Source organism: Cicer arietinum, chromosome 1 (assembly GCF_000331145.2).
Source record: "Cicer arietinum cultivar CDC Frontier isolate Library 1 chromosome 1, Cicar.CDCFrontier_v2.0, whole genome shotgun sequence".
NCBI lineage: Eukaryota > Viridiplantae > Streptophyta > Magnoliopsida > Fabales > Fabaceae > Cicer > Cicer arietinum.
In genome coordinates, this window is record NC_021160.2 from 30,598,332 (window position 1) to 30,605,817 (window position 7,486).

Below are 7,486 nucleotides of genomic sequence, written 5' to 3' on the forward strand. Positions count from 1 at the left end.
AATGATAAAGGTGAAGTAGTTAGAAACATAGCTAGACTTGTAGCCCAAAGGTACAGTCAATAGGTAGGTATTGATTACACTGAAACTATTGCCTCGGTGGCAAGGTTAGAAGCTATCACACTCTTACTTTCTTTTACAGTATTTAATAAAATCCCTGTATAACAAATGGACATGGAAAGTTCCTTTCTAAATGGTTACATAAATGAAGAATTATATGCCAAACTAAATGTGGAAACACGAGACAAAAGGTTTAATTGTATTTGACAAAGTTGATAGCTTTTTGCTAATTTGATGAAGGCTGGTTAGTTTTTATGATTTACTTAGATTAGAAGCAATTGAGTTCAGAGGCAACAAACAATGAAAGCATAAATAATTTGACACATAGATTTATCTTGGTTCACCACTTACTTGGCTACATCAAGTCCCCTCATTTAACATGCTTTAATATACTAATTCAAATACCTTGAATTATAAAGCACCCAACCCTCCTAACCAGTCTTCCCAAATGGCCTAACAACCCCATACTTTTGAGGAAGTAACCACCTTAATCCTACAAGCCAAGTATTCTCCTAACAATTTAACGACCCCAAATAGAAGAAGGAACTAACCACTTTGACCCTACAAGCCAAGTCTTCTCCTAGCAACCTGACAACTCTATATTGAAGAAGGAACTAACCACCTTGACACTACAAGCCAAATCTTCTCTTAACAACTTGACAACTATAGATTAAAGAACACTACACCAAAAATAACCTTTTACAATGTTTTTTTTAAGTTGTTTGCATCATTTTTAAGCGCTATAGTATCTAGTGTTGTTAAAAGATACAACAGCGCTATTTAAAATAAATAAAAACATTGTAATATATAGCACTCAACAATTCTATTAGAGTAGTTTCACAGCGTTTTTTCTTAAAAAGTGTTGTAATATGTGCATATAAAGCATGTCTGTTATACTAGTTTTACAACACTTTTTTCAAAAAAACGCTGTAATAGGTGTATTCTTATACTAGTTTTACAGCGTTTTTTTCACAAAAGTCCTATAAATCTAATTGAAATTTTTTAATGGCATTTTTTAAAAAGTGGTGGTTTGTATAAACATGTCTTTAATGGCATTTTTTTAAAGAAGCGTTGTCTTTCAATTGTTTTCCAAAATCATATTCATCAAGCACATATTGACGCAATTGCAATTTTCAATACATATTCACATCAACAAGTTCAATTACATCAGTACTATATTCAATACATATTCACAACAACAATATCATATTCACAGCAATTACATATCCATAATACCAATTACATATGCACAACAACAATCATGTGAGTAATTAAAATAATGATTAGCAATTTCCAGCATGCCAATTTCCCAGCAATTTCTTATTTTACCATACTGTAACAAAAAATCAAATAAACTAATTAAAATAATGATCAGTTCAAACAAAAATATACAATATGTAATAGTTTACAAAGTGAAACTCACCTATTAACAAATTATATAACTTTCAGTTCGATCACATACTGACACCAGTCTTCCTTTATTTCAGTTAGATCATTTTCAGAGTATGTTGAATTTGAGTTGTCAAAGTACTATCCGATATAACATTTGAACATAAATAAGTTAGAATCAAATATATATATATATAGTTTATATATATAGTTTATATATGAAAATCAAAATATAATGAAAATAACGTACCATTTCTTGAATTATATTTTGATTCATATCAACAATCTCCTTCATAAATCGCAATATATAGTATTCGCAGTCTATGTTGTTAGTTTGACGAGGGCACTATAAAATAAAACATGTACGTCAATAAATATTTATGCATTGATTTTAAATGAAATTTTAAAGGCATATAATTAAGTTCTATAACAAAAATTTCAAACTTTTATTGGAATCCATGTGATTGTGTTTGACTTATGCTTCGACACTGTAGCACCCCTTTAAGGACGGAAAACTTGTAAAGCACTATCAAATAAATGTGATTATTATTCAATTACTAAACACATTATTTATATATGTAAGAAATAAATGAATATTACTTACGTATCAAAGATATTCTTTATATTCGAGTGATTGTTATAATGACCGTGCAGTGGATCTAAATAGTATATAATTTCAGATATGGCATTGATGGCAAACAACACTCAATGTTGCCTACAACAACAAAAATTTGGTTGGCAACTTTGTTTGCGCAACTGATAAAGTATCATAAATTAAAAAAGATATAGATAAAATATATAATAACCCTGAATTATAAGGGGCAAGAAACAATTTATCCTTCTCTTTATTTTCCAAAAGTATATCAACGACATTTTTTTGACGTTAACTAGATCGAGTTTAAACATAGACAACTTATGGGGAGATAAGAATGAAAATCTATCTGACAATTTATGCATGCACACCAACTTTTCGTACAAAAACCTTCAATGAAAATATCAAATTAGATTAATCACCAATAAATGTGGCAGTGATGCAATTAGAATTAATTGCCAACAAATTAGCTTATGGGCAGGGATGCAATTAGCTAATGTATATGCTGATGACAGTAACACTCAGCTCCTTATGATTGAGAAGTTCATATAAGTGCTCTTTATCAAGTAATTCTTCATACTCATCTCCGAAAATACCTTTCTCCATGTGTATGATACGTGAATCATTGTTGTCCAAACTTATTTTTGTTTGTATGTCAAGACACGACCCATATCGAGAAAGGCGTCGATGACTTATTTTAGGAGCAGCAACTGATTTTCCACAATCCAGTTTTTGAATTTTGCGAGATTTATTTTTATCACGAACCTGCATTTACGGTGCGACTGATTTCTGGTAGATTTGCGGTGCAGCAGGTTTGGCTTGAATCTGAAAAAATGAAATTGATCAGTTTGTTAGTTATTATAGTAAGCTAATGATTTCATATTTAATTGATGTATGTGTTAAACATTTTCAGGTGAAGTGACTGATTTGTTGTGAGAAATCTTCTTATCATTCCCTATAGACTTTGTAATAATCTAAATAAATGTGAAATTAAAGTTAACAATAGAAAAATTAGCATTTAAACATAATCAATCATAATCATGCAATTAAAGATACATAGCAATTAAACATATCGTATGCATGCCAACAAGATTTTTGGGCCATGCCACGTAACTACCTATTGCTTCTCCCAAAAACTTCATATCTCCATCGTTGTCAGGTATATGCAATGATGCATATGGTTCAAAATCAATCACAGGTGAAACTTTAACATGACCGATAGGGATCAGAGTATGATGTAATATTTCTCCCAATGTATTATACAATGTTCCTTTTCCAACCATGCGATGAGTAAGGGAAGATAAATATAGCACGCAAGATGAGACACCATAAATCAATGGTTAATACATAAGTATGTGAAACAATTAGGTTGAATGAAATTTTTATTTCGTTAAGTAATTAATTACCTCCGGAAGACTTTTACGACCAATGTTGCAACTCTGGAAATTGTTTTTCCTTATTCGTTTTCACCAAAAATGCAACTTGCTCTGTTAGGATTTTCACCTTATCTAGTACTTCCTCATTAGATGGATTTGTGCACTTCTCATGTGAAAAATAGATTTTTGGAGTTATGCAAAATCCTTTACCCCTCACACGACTAGAATATTAAATACCTTACAATGTATGTCTCTGCAACTAACTTGTTTATTCTCCTCTGGATTTTCAAAACATTGTTCTAGATTATCCTAAAATACTTGTATTATTAAAAAGATAAGTTCAATATCATTTTTAAAATACAATATTAAAAAATATTAAAGTGATAATATACTTACACATTGTGTTATCACTTATTGAACATTTTCATTATCAACTATTCCATTTTTATTCAAACGAGCCTCCTTCCACAAAATATGACTACCTAATGGTTGATCAGATTTTGTCTCTTGAAGATATTCATTAAGACATAAACAAAATATTAGTTTGAAACTATAGTTTATAATCTAACACATTACAATTTTTTGCTCTAAACATGCATACGTCATACGCGAGTTTTTGTATAGATGCATTGGATTTTTTGCTCTCTCCCGATTTTCCATAGTTATACTCTATATAAAAAAAAGTAATGATCGTGTAAAAAATACGCTATGAATATGAATAAAACACAAATGCTAATAAATCAATATTACCACAAAAGTGGGGTCTACACGTTTAGCTACAAAAGCGTTCAATTCTTCATTTGATATGTAGTGTTTTGTATATTTTTGGAGCTTCAACATTCAAATTCCCATCACAATCACTTAAGTAGAAAGGATCATTACCAATATCTTCATCGTTATTGTTATCATTACTTATTTTATTGGTCGATAGGACAATGGATCATTTATCATCAACAGGATCAGTGTCATACAACACTTGTTGAGCTTACGACGTTAAAATAAAAGGCGCATCTTTGTATCCAACCCTATTAAAATTGATAAGCAAGAACCCTGACTCATCAATCCGAACACCATTATTATTATCGACCCACTTGCAACCAAAAATGGGAACACCAAACATTGTGTAATCTAACTCCCATATATGCTTGATAACCCCAAAATATGATAGATTTGCATATATTGGGTTTTTGTCTTTAGCACTTCAGATATGCATCGCTTCAACTACGAGAGTGACTCCGTTATTTTGCAAAGTGGTTTGATCATCTTGTTCTTTAGTATAAAATGTGTAGCCGTTAATTACATAACTCGTGTAAGAAAAGACATGTAAACTCAGACCATTTGCTAGCCACCTCAATCTCAGTGAAATTGAACCGGGGTCTATATCAAACTTTGAGTTAATGTAAATTTTTAGCCATGTTATAAAACTTCGATTGTGCTCTCTTGTTATCCAATTTTAATTCCTATTCATGTTCAAACTAGATAATTGATCCATGTGTATTGTAACATACGGTTGAACCTCATCATCATTGTCCAGAACATACAATTGTGCCTGCTCCCATTCTGTCCTTGATATAGTCATTACTCTCTTTCCAATTATCTCTTCTCCTGTTATTCTTCCCAAATAACGAGACATGGAAAACCCCATGGATTCAACATTGGATAGATATTCAGTACAAAATTCAACAGATTCTTCGACAATGTACTATTCAGCAATACAACCTTTTGGTCGACTTCTACTTTTTACGTACCCTTTTGATATTTTCATATATTGTTCTATCGGATACATCCATCTCATATAAGCTAGCCCAAAAAGTTGTGCCTCCTTAATAAGATGAACAATAAGGTGAACCATTATATCAAAAAATGAGGGTGGGAAATACATTTCAAGCTCACACAAAGTAACAACAATTTTCCTCAGCAATGTCGGTAATTTCTGAGGATCGATCACTTTACTACAAATTTCCCTAAAGAAGAAACATAATTTAGTTATGGCTCGTCGAACTTTTTTAGGTAAAATGGAACGTATACCTATTGGTAGCAAATGCTCCATTAGAACATGATAATCATGGGTCTTTAAACCTTTTAACTTGAGGTGTAACACCCCGTTTTTCAAAGCGAGGGTATATTTTTTTTTAAAAGAAATTAAAAAAAAAAAAAACAGAGAAATAAACAAGGTAACACCTTTGGATAAGTAATTAAGTCATTATAATTTTCAAGCAGCGGAAAAAGTTCTCAATCCATGAATTCAAAATATTTACATAACAAGAGTAGTACAGTCTTCCAGATTAAAAGTAAACGCAACCCAAAGGAAAAACATCCGTTCCCTCTGTGTCAACCTAGTCTGATCATTTTACAAAACAACTAAACACCCTGAGTGATCTCCACGTGCCCCGTGAGATCCTCCTAACGTAGCTGCAGTCAAGCGTTCCCATCTCCATTCCCGTCCGTAGGGTACGAACCGGTAGGATCGTCCTGACTCTCATCTGAGGGCAAAGCCCAGATTTCCACAATAATTGTAAAGGGTCACCAACCGAAATTAACAGATAACACATAACATTTAAGTTTTAAATGCACAAAATAACCTTTCAACTAAGCATGCACCTTAAAAGGATTTTCCATATGCTAAAAGTTCATATAATGCTTGCCAATTAACAATGAACTCAAAATGAAGTTCTCAAACCATCAAGTAATACATAACTGACCAAAGCATTGATAAATCAATTGAGAAATCGATTATCTAACTCAAAATAAGGACTTTTGCTGAGCCAATCGATTGCCAAATCGATTTGGTCAGTTCTGCTGAGTTTCTGCATGACCAAATCGATTTCTAAGTCGATTTTGTCAGTTCTGATGAGTCCCTGGGTTGCCAAATCGATTTCCAAATCGATTTCGGCAGTTTTGCTGAGTTCCTGCCTCTCTGCCAATCGATTTCCAAATCGATTTCTTAAAAGATTTTGAAAGATATATTTATACAATCGATTGGCAAATCGATTAGGTCAAAATGGTGAACTTCCTGCAACTCATCCAATCGATTGGGAAATCGATTTCCCTCATCATTTTTCCAAAAATTCATAACTAACTCAATCACATTCATACATAATCTCAAATCCTAACACTTAGCACTGATAACGCAATCGCTACAACATCATTAGTTTCGAAATAGTATTGCAAGCAAACATGTTATCACCAAATTCCAAAACATAACACTTAACATTTATAACACAATTAATACAACATCATGGGTTTCAAAATGGTATAGCAATCCAACATGTTATCACCAAATTCCAAAACATAACACTTATAACACAATTACTACACATACCAAATGAACCAACAATTCACAATTTAACAGGGTGTAGTCTCTCACGGACAAACACCTGTGCAGTCTCTCACGGACAAACACAATTCCCTAAGGAACGTAAGTCGTAAACGTACTACCTATCACGGGTCCGTACCGTTTACCGAGGTGCCACCTATCCCGGGTCTGCACAACTTACCAAACGTAAATCGTAAACGTACTGCCTATCACGGGCCCGTACCGTTTACCAAGGTGCCACCTATCACGGGTCTGCACGATTTACCAAAACATACATAAGTAAACGAGACATTAAGAGATTCCCCATTCTTAATACTCATTTACTGAAACGATTTTCAAAAACAAACATTAAGTAACCGAGACATTAAGAGATTCCCCATTCTTAACGCCCAGTTAACTTAAACGATTTTCAAAATAAAACAATCAATAAACAAGACATTAAGAGGTTCTCCATTCTTAATACTCATTTACTGAACGATTTTCAAAAACAAACATTAAGTAACCGAGACATTAAGAGATTCCTCATTCTTAACGCCCAGTTAACTTAAACGATTTTCAAAAACCACATATTAAGTAAACGAGACATTAAGAGATTCCCCATTCTCAATTCTCATTTAACTTAAACGATTTTCAAAAAAACAAACATTAAGTAACCAAGACATTAAGAGATTCCCCATTCTTAACGCCCAGTTAACTTAACGATTTTCAAAACAAATATTAAGTAAAATAAGTCATTAAGAGATTCCCCATTCTTAA